This window comes from Scyliorhinus torazame, chromosome 1, assembly GCF_047496885.1.
Source record: "Scyliorhinus torazame isolate Kashiwa2021f chromosome 1, sScyTor2.1, whole genome shotgun sequence".
NCBI classification, from domain to species: Eukaryota; Metazoa; Chordata; class Chondrichthyes; order Carcharhiniformes; family Scyliorhinidae; genus Scyliorhinus; species Scyliorhinus torazame.
The window spans coordinates 265,199,855-265,220,088 of NC_092707.1; the positions used below are offsets into that span (position 1 = coordinate 265,199,855).

A 20,234-nucleotide genomic window follows, 5' to 3' on the forward strand; every position below is an offset into this window, starting at 1 on the left:
ACTGCCCTCTGCAATGGCCTAGCAAGCCACGCAGTGCAAAGACAATTGGGGATGGGGCAAAAAATGCTGGCCCTGGCCAGCGAAGCCTCCATTCCATGAAAGAATAAAGAAAAATAAATGAAAATCCTCATGATCTCCCCTCTGGTTCCTGTACTCAATTTTCTACACATTGGCAGGGTCATCCCAATATTGATTCCTTCTGCTGGTATAAGATTGTCTGTTGGCCAAGATGGTAAAAAGGTATTTGACGGCTAGGAAACCCATTCAGATATAATTCGACACAAGCATTGTTCCTCTGGAAGGTGGCGGGAGGCAATCTATCTTGCTAACTTTTCCGACTTCAGGAAATGAAGTGAGGTCCAGTTTTCAGATCAGCAAAGACCTTTAACTGTGATCTTCTAAGATGGAAGCAACTAGATCACAGAGTGATACCTTTATGCTTTGAAAACCAACACTTGGAAAGAATTCTTGTTGATTTTTTTAAAACCAAGAAACATGTTTAGATTCTGCTGTGTTGTTTGTTTGAGTCTGTAAATAAAAATGATTGCGGCCTTTTCACTACAATGCAACACTGTCTACTAAGATTGAATTTATTTTTACTCCTTTGAATTTATGACAGGACTGGGACATGAAAAAAATGAAATGTTTGTTTGTTTAATAATGCAAAACTATTAAAATATTTCAACTACAAAAATACTGTATCAGTACAGAAAAGGCAACTGCTGCTGAGACATTCCCAATACTCATTAGATATAAAGCTGGCTTCACATGCATTTAGATATATGGACAAACAAAAACACATTTGTCTAGAAGCAAACCATCTACACAAAAATCAAAAGGCTTTCGTAATTTTAGCCTCCTTTTTAAAGTTAAAACAAAGTCAATTATTATTTAAATGGCTCCACATTGTTTGACAGTGAAAAATCTGTATAATTCTGAGTTGGAAAGGTCAGAAGCTCATAGAATCCCTACAGTGCAGGAGGCCATTTGGCCCCTCGGGTCTGCACTGACCCTGTGAAAGAGCACCCTACCTCGTCCTACTCACCTCTCGCCCTATCTCTGTAAGTCCACCTAACCTGCACAGCTTTGGACCCTAAGAGGCAATTTAACTGAGCCAATCCACCTAACCTGCACATCTTTGGACTGTGGGAGCAAACCGGAAACTCACGCAGACACAGGGCGAGCATGCAAACATCCAATGCTAGAATTGAACCCGGGTCCCTGGTGCTGTGGGGCAACAGTGCTAACCATTGTGCCACCGTGACTTTGAGAAGACTGGGGAAGGTAGATGCAAATTGATCATTTAACTTGCATTGGGAGCAGAGACCAGGAGGGAGGTTAAGTAGAAAATTGACAAGCTTCAAGCTTCTGATGTAATGACAGTAAGATTTTACCTTTCTCTGACTACTGGTGATGTGGAATGGCCTAGCAGATAAGGCACATAACGATGCATCAATTAACATAATTTAATAAGCGACAGCTAAAAATCTGGTTCTGAATGGATTGATAACTACAAGTACTGACAGACATATCTAATACTACAGGGAACATGATGGTACCAAATGTGCAATGGGAATATATATCAGCAGGGAATAGACTTATTCTGACACCTTGCTTGGTTTAACATCTGGGAACATGTAGAAGCTTGCTGAACTTTTCCACTAGATTAAATGGGTTATGCGGAGCCTGAAAGGCAAACTTTACACAATCTGTGAAGGAACAGCTTGATATGTCAAATGGCCTTTTTCCTTGTTCTGTCATTTGTGAAATATTCTGCTTGAGGATAAACCCCAATGGCTTAGGAATGAACAAAAAAATCCAATGGAGGGCCTAATCATATTAAACTAAGAAAGTATGGCTGTTCAGGAATGAGCTGCATATTCTAAAAACAGTATTCCTAAGAAAGTAAACAACACGCACAAGGATTGTTTCATGTAGTCATATGTTAAGATGGACACACGGTCGGCATTCAGGAGTTCAGTTTGCATTTTTAAGTTCCTGGTATGCATTTGAAATTTGCATGGTCTTGGTTGCAAAGGCATCTGCAATGTCAATTTTCATTTTATTTTTCTAGGAATGTTTGTAACTGTAGTTTCTTGTTATCCTAATCCCTCTAACTAGGTGACATGATCGGGCGTGATCGACCGGCCAAGCTGCACCCGACAAGCAGCGTGCCGCAGTGAAACATAGCCACTAGAAGCTGGGAGTCTCCACTCCTGGGATCTACCTGGCTCGCCATGCCTTGCAAGATCTAACCCAATTCGTGAGACATTGCGTTGTGAATCCCACCCATTGTGGGCAGGATCACTTTTTGACAAATATGCATGTTAGAGCGAGACAGTTAGCTTCATTTATGCAGTTTCCCAAGGCACACAAGCATTGGGATCTATCTCCACAAATGGAGAGCAAACAGAAAGGCATCGGAGGCCCCCAGGTGCTTGCCTTCTGGGCACCAACCTGGCATTGCTAGGGTACCAGGTTGGCACTGCCAAGCTAGCATTTTTCACATGGTGGCGATCAGTGCCCTGCATGATTGTTGGGGTGCCCCAGGGGTCCCCTCATGGTGAGGCGGAGTTGGCTGGTGGTCGCACAGGGGGCTCCAAAGATGGAGGCACCGTTTAAAAATGGTGTCCCAATCTCTCCACTACAATGATGGGTTCTGGTGAGCGGAGCTCTTCTGTGCAGAAAACGTGGCTATGTGCGGCCGCGTGTTCCCATCTGAGGCCCCCTATCTAACACTGCGAGCACTGGGAAACATGCAGCTAAATGCTCTCGCTCAGGGACTTTGTTCGCATTCAGTTAAATCATGTGCGAAAACATTTCAAGGACGATAAGGGATGGGCAACAAATGCATGTCCTTCCAGAGACTCCCACATACCATTAAAAAATATATTTGTAAAAATGACAATTAATCCTCTCAATTGAAAAGCAAGGAAGTAATATGGTGGTTGTCTCAAAAAGATTAATTTTTTTAACACATTGAATTAGCTAAATCAAGAGGCTTTATCTTCATGTACTGAATTTCAGGTTATTGCACAATTATTCCAGGGATTCTGCAGGCAGTGAGTAGACTCCGGGGGAAATGAAGACAATCGGAGCACCAATGTGACGTTTGCTCTCATGAGAAATGGAACATACTGTGATGTCACTTTCAGAGAATATGCAAATGATGCCCATGTGTCATCGAGAAAGCAGGATGCAAAGCAGCGTGATGTGACTGGCAGTCAGGGGAGGGCGAGCTGGAGTTGCAGCTGTTGCTCTAAGAAAGTAATGGTGGTTGCTCAATCCCAACAATAGATCTGTCTATTGAGCCTTCTTGTAGTGTGTTTATATACCATTTGTAGAGTCTTCACATAGATCAAACCGACTTCTAGTTTACCAACCCTGTGTGCACGAGATAGATGAATTTTCATAAAGAAGCCACAACTGAACATGTGATTGTTATTGAAGTGCAATGCTTTGTCTGCTATTATAACTTTTATTTACTTCAGAACTAAAAGCTTTGAGCTTGCCCAAATTGAAAGTGTACATTTTTTCACAATCTCATTTTCAATTCTCTCTTTGACCCCTTCAACTTGCGACTTCTCCTCCCTTCAATGTTGTGTTAAGAGAACATGAATTCATGTCCCATTCGGGGAGCTGTGCGCATATCTAGGATAATGGGCGTATCGAGGGACGATTATGTTTTGAGAAACGCTGTCTTTCAAACAAGGTGTTAAACCCAGTCGCTCTTTTGTCTCTCAGTTGAGAAAAGATGCAAAGCCTCATGGCACAATTTGAAGAACAGACAATTCTTACGGGTATCCAGGCCTAAGCTAATGCCTCAAAAAACGGATTGTCCAGTGACTAATCTCACTGCTGTTTATAATAACAATATAATCTTTATTGTCACAAGTAGGCTTACATTAACACTGCAATGAATTTGCCCTGAAAAGCCCCTAGTCGCCACATTCCAGCCCCTGTTCGAGTACACAGAGGGATAATTCAGAATGTCCAAATTACCTAACAGCGGGACTTGCTGTGTTTAAATTGGCTGTAAGGAACAATAGACACTGACTGCACAGAAGGAGACCATTCAAATTCACTTGTCAATTTAGTCAAGCATCCCGCCTGCATCCCCATAACCCTGAAAATTAGTCCCCTCAAGTACATCTCCAACTTTAGAAAGGTCCCATGGCATCTTTCTTCCAGGCAGCATGTTCCAGATCTTAACAACACCCTGGGTGAAAAAATTCTCCTTATTTTCCCTCCAGTCGTTTCCACAATTATTTTAAATCCAGTTACTGACCACCTTGCCAAAGAAACAATGAGAGTGAGAAGGTGTTGTCTATTTGGGAAGCTATTAATAGCCATTAAAATTATTAAGGTGCTTCAGGCAATTTATTTAAAAACTCCCGTGTCACAGCATATAACTAGTTGGCCCAAGGTGATAGGAACTTCATTGGCAAATCTTAAAATGCATTGCCGTGACTCAAAGTCTTTCACATATTAAACATTAATTTCCTATGCAACCCATGATAACCTGTATTTAACCATTATCTTAATATGCAAATGATGGCACAATTTGCATCATATAGGAAAATGTTACATTAATTTTGCTAACCTATTGTTAGCTTGTATGTTAATTCACTATCTGTGCGGAGTCAGCACGTTCTCTCTGTGTTGGTGAGAGTTTTCTCCAGGTGCCCCGGTTTCCTCCCACAAGTCCTGAAAGATGTGCTGTTAGGTGAATTGGACATTCTGGATTCTCCCTCTGTGTACCTGAACAGGTGCTGGAGTGTGGTGACAAGGGGATTTTCACAGTAACTTCATTGCAGTGTTAATGTAAGCCTTTTTGTCACACGAATAAATATTATTATTATTTATTTGCCCTGTTCAACTTCTAATTTTTCAAATATTAATTCCTTGCGAAAAAAACTGTTATGGATGGTGCCCTCATGACTTCTGGTGAAACATTCCAAGTTATAGCAACTCTGCAAAAACAAAACAATTTGCCTCACCTTTGTCTTTGTTCTTTTGGTGGTGATCTCAAATGTATGTCCCATGATTACTGAAACACCAACTAACCAAAACATTAATTTCCCTATTTACCGTCTCAAATCCCAACAACATTTTAATGGCCTCTGTTAGATAGGTTCTTATATTCTTCAGCTTCAGTTCCTCAAGTATCTCAACTTTGTGATTTTCTGCTGCAATTTCTCCTCGGTGTTGACATGCTTCCTTACGTAGAATGTCCACTCCTTGACAAAATATTTGAACTGCAGCATAACCAACGATTTGCATAGGTTTCGCATTACCTCTTAGTTTTTGTACTCTGCACTTCAGCTTCTAAAACCTAAGAAGTTAGGTGACAGTGGTTGCACGCTCACTTCCGAGGCAAGGCACACTTGAATGAAATTAAATGAAAATCGCGTGTCACAAGTAGGCTTCAAATGAAGTTACTGTGAAAAGCCCCGAGTCGCCACATTCCGGCGCCTGTTTGGGGAGGCTGGTATGGGAATTGAACTGTGCTGCTGCCTGCCTTGGTCTGCTTTAAAGACCAGCTATTTAGCCCTGTGCTAAACCAGCCAGCTCTGCATCATCTGGTGAGCTGTTTTTCAAATAGGATGTTAAGCTGGGGTCTCACCTATCTTCTCAGCTGGATGTGAAGGACCTTGTGACGCTATGGAAGCGTAGAAGTGGGTGGTGGCTTAGAGGTATTGTCACTGGGCTAGTAATCCAGCCACCCCGGGGGAATGATGTGGGGGCCTGAGGTTGAATCCCACTGTGGCAGATGGTGAAATTTGAATTCAACAAAACTCTGGTCTAATGATGACTGAAAATCACTTTGGATTGTTGCAAAAACCCCTCTGATCACTGATGCCATTTTTGGAAGGAAATTTGTCCTACTTGTGACTCCAGATCCATAGCATTGTGGTTAATTTGTGAATGGCCCATCAAGCCACTCTGGTCAAGGGCCATTAAGCCTTAGATCCTGGCCCACCCAGCGACACCACCATCCAATAAACGAAAAGCAAAGTTCCCCTGTGCCATGGCTACCATTATTACTGGTCAATTCTTTTTTGAGATTTGCTGGAATTTTTCTTCATAGATTTAATTGCTCATCCTCCTACCGTGCACAGCACGGTAGCAGTGGGTGGCATGTTAGCACAGTGGTTAGCACAGTTGCTTCACAGCTCCAGGGTCCCAGGTTTGATTCCTGACTTGGGTCACTGTCTGTGTGGAGTTTGCACTTTCTCCCCGTGTCTGCGTGGGTTTCCTCCGGGTGCTCCAGTTTCCTCCCACAGTCCAAAGATGTGCAGGTTAGGTGGATTGGCCATGCTAAGTTGCCCTTAGTGTCCAAAACGATTTGATGGGGTTTCTGGGTTACGGGGATAGGGTGGAGGTCTGGGCTTAGATAGGTTGGGCCCATTGCTCTGCTCAATATTTGAAAAACAGCTTGGTCATGGGGCCAATGGCTGCAAATGTAAAGGTGTATTTAAGTGGAACAGATATTGTAGCTTTAGGGGTCTTTCCGGGCCGGTGCAGACTTGATGGGTCAAATGGCCTTCTTCTACACTGTAAATTCTATGATTCCCCCATGTTTTAATGGTGTGTGCCTTAAGTCTCTCTGCTTCTTAATTTGTTTAGACATGTACTATTTAATGCGTATGTCATGAATTGTTCTCCTAAAATAAATCAACCAAAACGTTTCCACTATCTAATTAATCTGACATCTATCTGCTCAACCTATTAACCTGCCTGTATCCCCCCTAAAGCTACAATATCTGTTCCACTTAAATACACCTTTACATTTGCAGCCATTGGCCCCATGCCCAAGCTGTGATTATTTTCAAATATTGAGCAGAGCAATGGGCCCAACCTGTGGAAGTTATTACTGCTTTATTATTGCCCCAGTTCACAAATCCATTGCCCACTATTTTTCAGTCTGTTAATTAACTTTTTAGCTATGCTGCCACATTATCTATAATACTGTTTGCTTTCATTTTAGAAACTAACGTTCTAAGCAGGACCTTATCAAACTCCTTCTGAAAACTCAAAGACATAACCCCAACTCCACTCCATTCTTTCCTGAAAGAATTGCATTTAATTTGGCAGACATGACATGATTTTCACACATGTCTGTCCTTAGTTAACACATATCTTTGTAGTTGAGCATTAGTTTTATTCTGCACTAGTCTCCAGAGCTTGTAAACCACTAATTAGGCTGCCTAGTCGATACATTCTATTTTTTATCCTTGCTCCATTCCGAAGAGAAGACCTCCACCAGCAATTCTCCGTTCCACAGTACAAGCTCCAAATCCAAAACATTCTGAAAGATTGTGATCATCCCCCAGGGACCTTTCCATTCTGGCAAACGAACGAAGGAACCAACTTGTAATCATCACCTTTTACACACTCCGAAAATCCCAACGTGTTCTAAAGCTAATTAAGTTTTTTTAAATAGAAATGTAGGACACACGGAAGCCAATGTGGGCAGCATGGTAGCACAAGTGGGAAGCACTGTGTCTTCACAGTGCCAGGGTCCCAGGTTCAATTCCCTGCTGGGTCACTGGCTGTGCGGAGTCTGCAGGTTCTTCCTACGTCTGCATGGGTTTCCTCCGGGTGCTCTGGTTTCCTCCCACAGTCCAAAGACGCGCAGGTTGGGTGGATTGGCCATAATAAATTGCCCTTAATGACCAAAAAGGTTAGGAGGGGCTATTGGGTTACGGGGACAGGGTGGAAGTGAGGGCTTAAGTGGGTCAGTGCAGACTCAATGGGCTGAATGGCCTCCTTCTGCTCTATATGTTCTATAGCAAGATTCCAAAAACTGCAGTATGATTATGCCCAGATTATCAATTGTTTTCCAGTGCTGCTGGTTGAGGTACAAATATTGGGCTGGTCAGGGAGATTTGTTATAAAGTCTTTGGAGCCCAGTGTTTTTCCATTTAAATTCCACAAATTGTTGTTCCATGTGAATCCTATAGTTCAATAGCAGTCCTTATTCCTCCACCTGCTCCTCTCGCACCTTTGGATTTCACCAAGAACTCTTCTGTGATATCCTGGGGAAAATATTAATTTAGAACGTTTGTTGTCCCTTCCTCCTCCTTGAGGTTTCCCTTTACATCTCCATTTAACCCTGCCCTTAGACTTTGGATACTAGATTAGTTTTGTGTGTTTATAAAATCCTTCACGATTTACGTTTTTTTATCTGCCTGTCTTTCCTCACACCCTTTCCTTGGCTTTCTGATCTGACTTTGCCTCCGCGCTCTATAATTAAAAGCATCAAAAATAACCCCCAGAATGGGCTGATGGATGTGGGCTCATAGCTTTCATTTTTTTTTGGTATTGTCTAGAAACGTCTTCTGTTTAATTCGTTGCACAGTTAACAATAAATGTATTCTTGACACAATGCAAATTATTTCCCATTTCCATCGCAACTGTAAAATCTCAAAGCAAGGTTTAAAATATGCATCTTGCACTTAAAGTAGACGTTAGAACACGCCAGTAATCACATCCGTTATCTTAAGAGAAACGGAGAACTTATTTAGTTAACGTTAGATTCATCACTGTATGCAGGTTTACTGAGCTTCTGATTGAAATAGTCGAGGTCACGTTGCTTTGCAATGGCAAACATGTGGCATCATAGCTATTTCAAACAACATCCATCCAAAAATTGAAGCAACATTTTGTCATTCATGGAACTTTCTCGGAGAATCAAGAGTAAAGCAGCTGATTGGGGAATGAGATCACAGCTTGGATGCTTCCGATATCAATATCAAGGACCCTTCCCCCGTCCCCCATTCTTGTAAAGGCACGTTATTGCTGTCCTATCATTCGTTCAAAGGGCACAGACATGTACAACGCCCGGCAACAACTGACATTAACCAGCCTCCTCCCCTTCCACAAATAGTGCTGGTATGTCATGACTTGGTGGATTCAAGCACTCAGCATGCGTGACGGAGAGATGCTATTGTTTAATATATATTAATATGAAGAGGCCGCTTATTAATATGTGGAATAGAACCATGATGATAACAGTGCCATACTCTATGGGCGTGTTTACTTGTTGAAAAGATTTTTGACAGGAGCAGGCGAGAGGCAGTGGCATAGTGGTATGGTCACGGGACCAGAGGCCCAGGGCGTTCTCTGGGAACCTGGGTTCGAATGGCACCATTACAGATGGCGAAATTTGCATTTAATAAGAATCTGGAATTAAAAGTCTACTGCTGACCGTGACCGTGTAAAAAAAAGAACATCTGGTTCAGTAATCTCCTTTAGGGGAGGAAATCTGCCATCCTTGTCTGGCCTGGCCTACATACGGCTGCACATCAATGGTGATGTGGTTGGCTCTTTACTGCCCTCGCACTCAGGTCACGGGCAGTTAGGGATGGGCAGTAAATGCTGGCCCAGCCAGCCCAAAAGACCCACACCACCTCAACAAATAAACAAGAATGTGTTTAAAGTTGTATATGTCATTTCCTGCTAAAGAAAAATTTGAACCGAAGCTGAAAATCTTAAAGATGAAGAAAGCACGATTGGTTTATATTTGTAAATGACATCCAGCTCTCCTCAGCCTAGGGTTCATGTATCAGACAGCAGAGCTTTGGACTGTCCCATGAAGATATCCATTATCATATAAGATATCCTGAACTGTATCAGGGGCCATTCAATCAAAAAGCTGGAATCACTACATGGGATTATCCACTTGTATTATTGAATACAGATTGATGTACAGCATAGCTTTCATTTATACATTTGACTCATAATGTCATGTTTCTATCATTGTGTGGAGACATATTGGGGGGAAATACAGTCGCTGACGTACCCGCCATGTTTCAGGCGTCATACCTGTCAGCGTGCTATTTTCGGCATCAGATTTGCATTTGATTGGCTTGACGTTTTATATTCATAACATAAATGCAAAGCAAAACTGAACACGGGGGTCGTTTACCACTCAGCAAATATCAAATTGGTTTATGCTTTCAGGAGATACAAATCAGAATAGGCTTTTAGCATGATAGGCCGCTCAAGTTGTTCAAAATGCCTGCTTACTGTTGGAGGTTACAACCTGAAGGGAACCACTCCATATCAAGTGCAGCTGACCCAGGGACCCAATCTTAACCGCCTGCCTGCTAATGGCTAGTGGAAGGTTTTACATGTTGATAATCAAATGATTATGAACACACCTTCCTTGGCCATTAAGTCCCGGAGTGCGACTTGAACCCAGGATTTCTGGCTCAGATGTTGCTTACTACCCACTGCACCAAAAGCACCCCCGCCCCCCCCAAAAAAAAATACAGGAAAGGTATTAGATGCGGTTATACAATTGCATTGTCGGTGCTGTGAATTCTTCTGAGTGTTCTGCCTGCAGCCCTTTTGCCTGTGTTCAGAAGCCAGCCCTTCGTGTTCTGATAGGTTCCTACAGATCGGCCCACTGAAGAGGTTAACCAGAGGCACAGGCAACAACTTATCCAGATATTTCTGAAGGATGTTTACAGGGCCAGTCGGTTTCTGCACGGGAAATTAGAAGCAATGAAAATTCATCGGGATGTGTTGCATGATGAACTCTTGTGTGCAGGAAATATCACTGTGATTTTTAAATTCTTTCACGGGATGTGGGCATCGCTGGTGGGCCAACATTTAGTGCCCATTCTTGAGGGGGTATTTAAGAGTGAATCACATTGCTGTGGCCGAGAGTCACATGTTCCTTCCCTAAAGGGCATGCGTGAACCAGTTGAGTTTCATGGTCATCATTAGACTTTTAATTCCAGATGTGTTACTGAATTTAAATTCCACCATCTGCCATGGGATTCGAACCTCTATCCCCAGCATATTACCCCGGGTCTCTGGAATACTAGTCCAGCGATAACACCACTGCCTCCGCAAAACGTGCCCTGGCCAGTTTATCGAAACTCGTACACAGTAAATGCCTCATATATGGACCATTTTGTTGTGTGACTGTTAATATTTGTCACCAAATCCTGTGACTTCTACATAGAATTGTAATAATGTTTTTATAACGAAACCTTATGAATAATGATCAAACTTATACTATTATCATACATATACCTCCACTCCGATCAGATAAACAAAATGTTTGATGGACAGTTAATTAAATGCACCTTTCTTGAAATGTATCTGACAGAATATAAGATGACAGAGTTATGTAACCCACAACACAATCTGTTGCATTTATCTTCCGTGGTTTGTTTAAATCTAAATTGGATGGTTGGGCAGAAGTTTCCATTGCTAGATTCTCAACCCCTCTTGCAATAGGTTACCAACCTGTTGCTGGAGGCTATAGGTTGAGGGGTCCTGAGATGGATAGTTTTCTACATAGTAAAAACATCAAGGGATATGGGGTTCGTTCAGAAAATGGCGATGCCGCAGAAGATCAGCCCATGATCTCCCTGAATGGCGGAGCGGGCTGGAAGGGCCGAATGGCCTGCTCCTATTTCTGACCTTGAGAGCCTTGCTTCGACTGACGGGCAGGAACAGTGAGCGACAGAATGAGTTAGGCGGGGATAGCTGCTGATGGGTCTCTGAGCTGTATTTGTTGCATAAGTTGGCGGCGTGCAAGCTTCTTCTGGAGAAGTTGCCAAAGCCCTTGCCCTCACAAACAGGTAAAATATGAAAAGTAAATTGAGTGAGCAGCAAAAGCTTAAATCCGCCGCTTTAAGGGGGCCAACCGGCACGGCTTTGAGGAAATTGAAGGGAACATGTCCCTGCTCACTGTGTGCTATGTGATGTAACTTGCCTCTGCCTATCGATGGCATTACACTGGAAAAAACAGCAGTCAGACTATGGCCATAGAAATGACCCCCCCCCCCCCCGGCCGCTTGGGAAGATCGCGGCAACGCTGGTGATGCACAAATCACCATTCAGTGGCCTACTGTAATTGTATTTGCCAAACACAAAACGCAAAAATCATTGTATGCAGAACCGGCGTTTAAAGATCTGAACACATCTCCTGACTTGTTGATAATCTCTCACTCCAATATATGGCACCCAAATTATCGCTCATTAAAACAGGTTAAAGTTTACAATTAACAGGTGGGCATTTATATACTGAATTCATTCGGGACTGCATTCTAAATCGCTTTTATCCCGTATTAAGAGAAAGGGAACGAAACAGTCAACCTTAAAAGTAATAGCCATACAACAACGGCAACGAGTAATTGTTTCATTAAATTCTACCGCAAGTTAATTTAGTTCAAAATTCAATTATCAAAATTTGGGAAGGGCATATATTTCTGTCAGTGTATCGCTTCTACTTTCTTATGCAGTCCGCTTTATTTTTGATTACCCCATATTGTTCCTGGTCCGCCTATTGCACGCAATCTGGACCTACTCTAATATTTTCCATACTGAGCAATGAGATCACAAACGCACATACGCTAAAATCAAAGGCGGCGGCGTAGCCTTAAGTAAAAACTCAGTAAAAAAAAAAAAATCGCCGTTTATACAGAGAGGGAGGATGGGAAATGAAAACCATATCTAACAGAAAATATTACTGTGTGCACATGAGAGTAAAACTCGACAGCAACCCAGAAAAGGGGTTGTGCCGCCATTGAATAGCAATCTTACAACACTCTCCAACTTCCCAATGAAAGGTCTCAGATATCTCAACCCATCCTGACGGAAGAGATTAGATATGGAGGCTGCTCACTACTCCTAAACTGACTTTTAACATTCCGGATCCCCACACGACAAGACGTGTATATATAAGCAACCTCTACAATGATGCATGTACAATATCAATTTGTAATGTAGGCATACAGACTTTTCCCTGTGAATTCTGTTTCGGGGCGAACCGATTATTGTTCTGTACCAGTCAAAGTGGAAGAGAATATAACAGTTACCGGCAAGGGTAATTTAAACCTAGTTAACATTAATCTGGGCGAGACAAGGGATCCCGTGTATTTCTTTAAATTTTTTTTAACATTTGATACATTCATTCGCAGAGAGCATATTGGAATGCCATTGTACAATATTTGTATAACATAAATTGGAAGCTCCCAACGTGTATCGAAAGCACAATTCACATCAAAACGGACGGTCATCATTTAATAACGCGCCTGTTTCAGGGATCGCCTTAGTCTCGTGGAAAAGGCAGAATGCGTGGTGCTTATAAGAAGAAAACTCCTGCACCCCATTATTTAATATTACTTTTAAAGCATCGACCAATGCCACATCCAATTAACTGTGCGTGGAAAATATTTTAAGAGATTTAATTTAAAATCGTTTTCCAAAGATGCCCACTGTGTCCATTCGGCATCAGGGCTGAAATTGTTGGTGAGGAAAATGTTCATGTGAAAATTCCCGGTTAAACAGGAACAGCCCCGACTTTTCCTGGGAAATTGAGAAAGTGCGGGGAATCAGGGCTAAAGGTGCTGGCTTGTTTAGTTACATATGTTTACTAACAACCTCGGTTTTTTTTTTTTTGGGGGGGGGCAGAACTGCTGGGCTGTGGGGTGCGAGTGGATTAAATTTGCCATGCATGTTTAAAGGGTGAAAGTGAAACTGCTCAAATTGGCCTGTTCCAATCCAAATCATTTACCGTAGCTTGATCTGTGCATGCAACGCTAACGTGAGAGGCCCGCCTTGCTCCGAGAACCGATCCCACACTAAGCAAATCCACTTCCAACAGCGAGCCTTCACGGGTGATTAATGCTACCCGGCTCCAGTTTATGTACTTAGCTTGGGTCCCGTGTTGAAAGCAATCCGGGGGTGCATTAATCACCAGTTAAGCACACGCTCCATTGCCCTCGCTTCATTAGCTGGATGTCAGTATCTGATGCCGACACAGTGAATGACAGAATGAACATTTTTCGCCACTATCCCTGCAGGGAAGGAAAGACCTCACAATCGATATTCCCGGCTCAACCTGCACGGGTTTAAATAGATTGCAAGGACAATGAGTATTACTGTGCATTCGCCAATCGGTTCTCACTTACAACTGGTTGAAATAAGTCGGAAGAAGTTGTAATATCTTTACGAACCAGGGCATCGTGACAGAAACAAAACAAGTCAATTTGTTCAGAGGCATTTTATGATTAACCAGCCTTTCTTGCCATTTCGTATATATTTATTCCACTGCGGACGGTTCTGTTTTTAAAATGAAATTAACAGTAGTTATTTTAAACTATGGACTCCAAAATACGTCGACCCGGGTATTTTGGAGACGAACACAGAAGTTCGACAATCTTGTCACTTTGGGCCGGGGATTACTGTAATCCACCCTGTAAAAAATTGCACCTTTTCTCATTTTCATTTCATCCGAATTAGAGGCGAGTGAGAAATAACAAAGGACTCGAGGTTAATCCGTGATGACATGGATCTGAACCCGGGGAAGACATTCAGAGAGAAGCGGGCTTCCGAAATCGACATCAATTAGACATCCCTGAGCTCAACAGGGGTCTCTTTAAATGCGTGCATTGTGGGACCCATAAACACTCAGCCGCTGAAAGAAATGGGGAGCCAATTTGCGATCGCGTTTCGACAAATTACACAGAACTAATCAAGTTAGAACTCCCAATCCCCTGTTAATTGTAACGGGAAGAGACAAGCACATCTTAATGACATTTGCCTCAGATGCGTTTTGGCAGCGACTGCACTCACTGCGATCGGCTGCGTGTTGGCTTCATCTTTGAAGCGGGAGGGTGGACCGCGAATGGGCGCGGCAGCGGGGTTCATGAGGGGAAATGAATGAAGAGGGTCTGATGGCAATTTAGGATTGCATTCTACACTGTAAATAAATCCTACACCGGGTTAAACTGACTGGAGAGAGATGGGCAACGTGGACCAGCCATTACACAGTGGAGTTCCAGCACAGACACAATTGAGGGGAACCTGTCGGAAATGGTAAACAATGACTAGTGCTCAGGATCAGTGCGGCCCACAAACGCTTGTAACCGGGTTATTTTTCGGAATGCACCTCTGTGCATGGGAGATGATGCCCCTTCCCCCACCCCGAGCAGCTGAACAACAATCGTGGCCGAGAGTTCTCCTGCAATCCAAACCTAGAAGGAGCGGTTTGAAGTTTTGACCTCCCACAGCTGGCTTTATAACAGCGCGCCATCGCGAAGCAACAAACATATTTTGGAAAAAAGAGGAAAATCACTGCGCTGATTTATTTGACAACTGATCGAGGCACATGCAAAATATGCTGTTGTTTTAAATGCTACTAAAATAAACTCGCTTACTTGACGCACCTCGTTTTCAACTCCAGGAGTGAAAAAAAATACATTTCGCGATAACTAAAGTTAAACTTTGCTTAGAATGTGTTGAAACTTGCCCCCAGAACAGTTTGCTGTGCCCAGACGCGGCAAGTTTTCTCTCTTCCCCCCGCCCCTTGATCTGCTCCTTGCAAACACGCAAACGCTAACCTTACCTGACATTTTACAAACCCAGATTCTTCCATTCAAACAATCCCGCGGATTGATGACATTTTGCAAACGGGGCTTTTGCAGTTCAGAAAAAAAACAGCGCTCGCCTCAGGAATGGATTTACCAGGGCAGAGCCTGGGTTACTGGAGGCTTCACCGCTCAATTCACAACCCTCGTGCGATCTGCTCTCTCCCCCCCACCCCCCCGCCACAACCACGGCTAAATACTCGCTATTTCCACCAGGGGGAGACACCCTTCTGCTAAACTCAACATCTCCTCGACACGGTGCGGGTTTCCGCGAGGGTCATACAGACCAGCATCTGGGCTCCACTTTATCTGACCAGGCAGAACACAATGGCTGACCCCAGGCGGCAGAGGTGGATTTGGGACGATTTTGCTTTCTGCTACCCCTCCTACTTGGGTAGGGTGCTCTTTCCAAGAGCCGGTGCAGACTTGATGGGCCGAATGGCCTCCTTCTGCACTGTAAATTCTATGATTCTATTATTGGTTCATGTGTATCTTCACTTTGTGGGAGAGCATCCCCACATTAATGATGTTACCTGAAACTAATCCCATTGACCGAGTTCTTGCCCCAATGTCTCTTTATGTTTCACTGTCGCCCAGGAGACACAAAATTCCTGGCTCAAGACCCGCTCCAGGACTTGAACACAGAAATGAAAATGGACAACCCCTGTGCAGTACTGAGGAGTGCAACACTGTCAGAGGGTCAGTGCTGAGGGAGTGCAACACTGCAAGGGTCAGTACTGAGGAAGTGCTACACTGTCAGAGAGTCAGTGCTGAGGGAATGCAGCACTGTAAGGGTCAGTGCTGAGGGAGTGCTGCACTGTCAGAGGGTCAGTGCTGAGGGAGTGCTCCAGTGTCAGAGGGTCAGTGCTGAGGGATTGCTGCATGCCAGAGGGTCAGTACTGAGAGTATGCTGCACTGTTAGAGGGTCAGAGCTCAGGGAATGCTGCACTATCAGAGGATCAGTACTGAGGGAGGACTGCACTATGGGCCAGCACTGAGCGAGTGCTACACTGTCAGGGTCAGTACTGAGGAAGTGCTGCACTGTCAGAGGGTCAGCGCTGAGGGAGCACTGCACTATCAGAGGTTCAGTAATGAGGAACTGCCACGCTGTTAGAGTATCAGTATTGAGGGAGTGCTGCACTGTAAGAGGGTAGGTTTCTCGGGAAGGTAGCACTGTCAGAGGGTCAGGACTGAGGTAGTGCTGCACTGTTAGAGAGTCAGTAATGAGGGTGTGCTGCACTGTCAGTGGGTCAGTACTGAGGGACTGCTGCACGATCAGAGGATCAGTACTGAGTCAGGTCTTAGTGTCATAAGGTATATACTGCGGCACAACCACCCTGTCAGAGGGTCAGTACTGAGAGAGTGCTGCACTGTCAGAAGATCAGCACTGAGGGGATGCTGCACTGTCAGAAGGTCAGTAATGAGGGAGTGCTGCATTATTAGAGGGTCTGTCCTGAGGGAATGCTGCACTGTCAGCGGGTCAGTATTGAGGGAGTGCTGCACTGTTGGAGGGTCAGGTCTGAGGGAATGATGCACTGTCAGAGAGTCAGTACAAAGGGAGTGCTGCACTGTCAGAAGGTCAGTAATGAGGGAGTGCTGCACTGTCAGAAGATCAGCACTGAGGGAATTCTGCACTGTCAGACGGTCAGGACTGAGGGAATGCTGCACTGTCAGAAGGTCAGTAATGAGGGAGTGGTGCACTGTCACAGGGTCAGGACTGAGAGTATGCTGCACTGTCAGAAGGTCAGTAATGGGGGAGTGCTGCACTGTCAGAGGGTCAGCACTGAGGGAGTGGTGCACTGTCAGAGGGTCAGGACTGAGGGAGTGCCGCACTGCCAGAAGGTCAGTAATGAGGGTGTGCCACACTGTCAGAGGATCAGTACTGAGGAGAGCTGCATTGTCAGAGGGTCAGTACTGAAGGAGTGCTGCACTGTCAGAGGGTCAGTACAGAGTGAGTTCTGTAGTGCCAGAGGGTCAGTACTGAGGGAGCACCACCCTGCCAGAGGGTCAGTACTGACAGAGTGCTGCACTGTCAGAGGGTCAGTACTGAGGGAGTGCTGCACTGTCAGCGGGTCAGTACTGAGGGAGCGTTGAACTATCAGAGTGTCAGTACTCTTGGAGTGGTGCACTGCCAGTAGATTGGTACTGAGGTGCATTGCACTGTCAGAGGGCCTGTATTGGTGGAGCGTTGCACTGTCCGAGGGTCAGTACAGATGTAATGCTGCATTGTCTGAGGGTCAGTACTGAGGGAATGCTGCACTGTCAAAGAGTCAGTACTGAAGAGCTCTGCACTGTCAGAGGGCCAGTACTGAGGGAGAGTGGCACTGTCAGAGGGTCAGTACTAAGGGAGTGCTTCAATGTCTGATGGTCACTACTGAGGGAACGCTGCACTGTTAGACGATCAGTACTGAGGGGTGTGGCACTGTCATAGGGTTGTACTAAGGAATGCTGAACTGTCTGAGGGTCAGTACTGAGGGAACGCTGCACTGTTGGGGGGTCAGTACTGAGGAGAGTTGCACTGTCTGAGAGTCAGTACTAATGGAACGCTGCATTGTCAGATGGACAGTACTGAGGAGTACTGCACTGTCCTAGAGTCAGTACAGAGGGAACTCTGGACTCTTGGAGGGTCAGTACTGAGGAGTGCTGTTATATTAGAGGGTCAGTACTGAGACAGTGCTGAGGAGAGTTGCACTGTCTGAGAGTCAGTACTAATGGAACGCTGCATTGTCAGATGGACAGTACTGAGGAGTACTGCACTGTCCTAGAGTCAGTACAGAGGGAACTCTGGACTCTTGCAGGGTCAGTACTGAGGAGTGCTGTTATATTAGAGGGTCAGTACTGAGACAGTGCTGCACCGTCAGAGGGTCTCCACTGAGGGAACGCTGCACTGTCGGATTGTCAGTACTGGTGGAGCGCTGCTCTGTCAGAGGTGACGTTTTGTTTTCCCAGAGCACAGTGGCACAGTGGTTAGCACTGCTGCCTCACAGTGCCAGGGACGTAGTTTCGATTCTGGCCTGGGTGATTATCTGTGTGGAGTTTACACATTTTCCCTGTATCTGCGGGGTTCTCCGGATGCTCCGGTTTCCTCCCACAGTCCAAGGATGCGCCGGTTAGGTGGATTGACCATGCTAAAGTTTCCAAAGGTTAGATGAAATTAGGGGTTAGGGCAGGGCTTGGGCCTCGATATGGGAGCTGGTGTAGACTCAATGGCCTCCTTCTGCACTGTAGGGATTCTATGAGACTTCAAATGAAGATCCCTACTGACCATGCAGGTGGCACATACATGAGGAAATCAGATTATACGTGCATTTTCTCATTGTTGTTTTGGGGATCTTGCGAATATTTGCTGCCTTTCCAATATGACAGCACTCCAAACACACTTCATTGGTTGTAATTGGTGGTCCTGAAAAATGCTATATATAATATACATAGAAGCATTTTTTGGTGTAATTTTTCTGTCTGATTACACTCAGGTGGAGATATCTTTCTATGTTTCACTCTTTTGTTTTCTGGTTGAATATTTTTCATGAAAAATTCCAACAATCCTGGGAATTTGCTCACCACCAACTCGTACTACGACATCATGTGCTGGATTCTCCATTTCTGCGACTAAGTGTTGACACCAACGGAGAATCCATGGACTTTTATGACAGGAAAATCGGCGCCGCACCTGCTCCGATTCTGCTCCCGGTGAGGGACTAGCACCAGTGCCGTGTGGAACATTATTGGTTCCCACGGAATACGGGGCACGATTATCCACTCCCACGCCGGTTGGGAGAATCGCCTGGGCCGCCAACATTTCTGGGGACGCCGGTCCGACGCCCTCCCGCGATTCACCCAAGCGGCGGGAACGGCCCGGTCGAGTTTCGCAGGCCGCAGGCCAGAGAATCGCCGGAGACACCCAAAATGGTGATTCTCCGGCACCCCCGCTATTCTGAGGCCCGGATGGGCCGAGCGGCCAGGCCAAAACGGCGGGTTCCCCCCGGCGCCGTCCACACCTGGTCGCTGCAGTCGTGGGCGGTGCGTGAACGCTGGGGGGGCGGCCTGTGGGGGGGCAAGGGGGGATCCTGCACCGGGCTTCACCTGGAATGTGGGGTAGCCCGCGATTGGTGCCCACTGATCGTCGGGCCATCCTCTCTGAAGGAGGACCTCCTTCCTTCCGCCGCCCCGCAAGATCCGTCCCCCATCTTCTCGTGCGGCGGACTTAGAGAGGACGGCAACCACGCATGCGTGGGTTGGCGCCGGCCAACCCGCGCATGCGCGGATGACATCCGTTATGCAGCGCCGGATGCGTCATCTATGCGGCGCCGCTTTTACGCGGGCGACAAGGCCTGGCGCGTGTAGATGACGCGGCCCCGATACTGGCCCATTGTCAGGGCCTGAATCGGTCGGGACCGGGGCCGTTCCGCACCGTCGTGAACCTCGATGGCGTTCACGACGGTGCAGCCACTTCGGCGTGGGGGTGGAGAATCCCGCACCGTGGGCGGGATGCTGCAGCCATGCATAAGCACACACTCTCCACACCCACACTTATCAAAGCCAAAATGATGGGACAGGTTGTGCTGGAGCACCCATACAGTTGATGGGTCGCTGGGACCAGACTGGGGGGTCACCTCTAAGACCCAGGGCACCAGTGGCATGGCTGTCGACGAAGTATGGCCCTGCTGGGCACTCTCCGTACTCTCTCTCAGCAGCCACCAGCCAGGCGGAGAATCGCGGGTGGCCCACTAATGATATGCAAACGGTGTTTAAAGTATGCGCAGCGTGCATCGCATTGACGCCGGGTTTGAGGTGACGGAGCATAGCGATTTGGCATCAAACCGCCCGATTTCAGCA

General features: G+C 45.6%; 1 long non-coding RNA gene across 1 annotated transcript in view; it reads right to left on the bottom strand.

Annotated features, from left to right (window-relative positions):
* Positions 1-15,530, bottom strand: part of LOC140421226 (uncharacterized) — a 44,779-nt gene extending 29,249 nt beyond the window's left edge. Inside the window, exon 1 of the long non-coding RNA XR_011946694.1 lies at positions 15,377-15,530. This is a non-coding gene — a long non-coding RNA (uncharacterized lncRNA). The remainder of the gene's footprint in view (positions 1-15,376) is intronic.
* Positions 15,531-20,234: the final 4,704 nt, after the last annotated feature.